This window comes from Bison bison, unplaced genomic scaffold (assembly GCF_000754665.1).
Source record: "Bison bison bison isolate TAMUID 2011002044 unplaced genomic scaffold, Bison_UMD1.0 scf7180017864472, whole genome shotgun sequence".
Lineage (NCBI taxonomy): Eukaryota > Metazoa > Chordata > Mammalia > Artiodactyla > Bovidae > Bison > Bison bison.
The window spans coordinates 12,448,109-12,450,321 of record NW_011495033.1 but is presented as its reverse complement, the minus strand read 5'-3'; the positions used below and the strand labels follow the sequence as shown (position 1 = coordinate 12,450,321).

The 2,213-nt window shown below is 44.8% G+C and overlaps 1 protein-coding gene across 1 annotated transcript in view; it reads right to left on the bottom strand.

Moving 5' to 3' along the window:
* The window catches only part of TBX4 (T-box 4), a 32,505-nt gene extending 30,310 nt beyond the window's left edge, over positions 1–2,195 (bottom strand). The window contains exon 1 of the mRNA XM_010861589.1: positions 2,003–2,195. The gene's annotated coding sequence lies outside the window, so the exon portion shown is untranslated. The remainder of the gene's footprint in view (positions 1–2,002) is intronic.
* Between the last annotated feature and the right edge of the window lie 18 nt (positions 2,196–2,213).

Here is a 2,213-nt window from a genome sequence, read left to right as displayed (position 1 = left end):
CAGCCACGCAGCCACATTCCGACATCCCGACGATTCGCCTTCCCTGGAGCTCCCCGCTCGTTCCTTGTCTCCCGCCAGGCACGAGCAGACCCGAGGTCCGGTCCGCTCGGGACCCCTAGCCCCGGCGCGCTGGGACTCGGGTACCAGCAGGTCCGGCATCAGCCGAGGGCCGCGGCCGGCGCTCGCCCTGCTCCTAGAGCCCTCTGCGGGCGCGGCCGGTCGGCTCCGCGCCCTGTGCGCTTGGGTCCGTCACTTTTCAGCTGTCTCGTTTTCTAAGGATAGCATTTTTCTTTCCATTTCTAGATTACTGGTGATACTTTTCTTGTGTCGGGGGAATTGTTAATAGTTTATACTATTTTAAGCATTTTAATTATCTTTATTATCAGAGTAGTATTCTGGCCAGTTCAATAACATTAAAACTATCCTATCACACACTAGTTATTAGTGCTTTTATTTTTAATACTGTATGGTTAAAGTACTGGCTTGATTTGTTAATTCACCATTATCAAATATGTTGTTATGGCTTTCCTGTCACATCATTCTAGGGCCTCCTGGCATGTTAGTAATTCTATTAGTATTCTACTAATACTTAGGCAATCATTAAATACAGTCTTCCAATAGGTCATGTTAATCTATTATTATTTTTACTCTGTATCCCTAAAATGTTTCCGTGGCTGGTTCTTCAGTCTCTGTTCTTGGTCACAGTTTCCATAATTTTTTACCATAACATAATATTATTGTTCTCAATATTCACATTAATTTTCTTCACATCCGTATAATACTTTTTGTTATTTTACCGTTACTTGTTTTGTTAGGATTGTTCATAATATTCCAGGTATTCTTCATCACATTGTTACAATATCTCTTTACTTTGTCATTATTTGTAATGTTATGGATCTTAATTCGCTAGTTATTTTTCATCACATCATTACTTCTTGTTACTTTGTCATAATTTGTCATATTGTTGTAGCTCTTAATACTCTGATTCTTTTTCATCACATTGGTACACTACTTCTTATTACTCTATCATTATTTATACTGTTGTTGGGACTATTAAAACCTTGGTCATAAATTGTCATATTACTCTAGCAATTCTTGTTGCTGTCTTTATTTATAGTACTATTGCTCTTAAGATTTTGGTTAACATTTATTTTAATAATTCACTATAGCATCAATAATAAATTATATTATAGTATTCTGTCAATACTAATATTAGTATTTTCATTGTTCACCTTTTTCCTACGGTTTTATCATTTTGACACTATTGCTCTTTCTTATCCTATTGCTATTGATTTTAATACTATTGATTTTAACATTCTTCTCACATTGTTCCATCACTTTGTCTATGATTCTTTCAAATTTGGGGTTACAGTTTTTACTTCGTTTTGAGAATGACTATTATTTTATTGTGGTTTTAAAGTCCCGAGTACTCTGTTAGTTATGCCGTTTAGCTCTGCTTTTTGGGTAATGGCTTATATTTTGGTAATTCTTGATCATAGATTATTATTTATATATGATGCTCCTTGCTTTAATTTTGACGACCCTGTTGCATCAAAGGCTCTGAAGTCCAGTGTTCTCATCACACACATTTCCACATCGATATTCGCCAAGTACCGGGCCCTCAACCCTGGCCTTTCTTCTTCTGCAAACACCAATTTCAAGACCACCGCTCTGCTTGTCTCATCCTAACCTTGTTCCTTTGGCGTTGGCGCTGTCCTCCCTATGCTCTTGGGTCCTCAGACCCAATTCGCCCGGCTGCTCGGAGGAGAGGAGGTCTTGAGCCACGACCGCTGGGAGTCGGGCCGAGGCGGCAGCCGGATCGGAAAACACTTCGCGCCACCCTTTTGCCGCCCTGACCGCCCCCGAGGTTCTTACCCCGGTCCCGTTACTCGCCCCCTTTCCAGCTCATCTTCCTCCACCTTGCAGCCTCACCCTGGTTTGGGGTGGCCCCCTGTCCCGCAACACCCTGCTCACCCTCACCCACGCCGGGACCCTCACTCACCCTAACTGCTCTGCCGCAAGCGCTGGTGCCCACGGCCCGAGGTCCACTGCAAGCCCGGGTCCGAGGAGCCCGGGTCAGCCGGGACTCCGACTTGGGGCCGCTGGGTCAGGGTCCCGCTGCCCGCCGCGCCCTCGGGGCCGGACGCATCCCGGTTCTGGAGCGGGCCCTTGATCGAGGCTGCACTTCGGGGCCTCAGCTCCCTCCCCTCCTC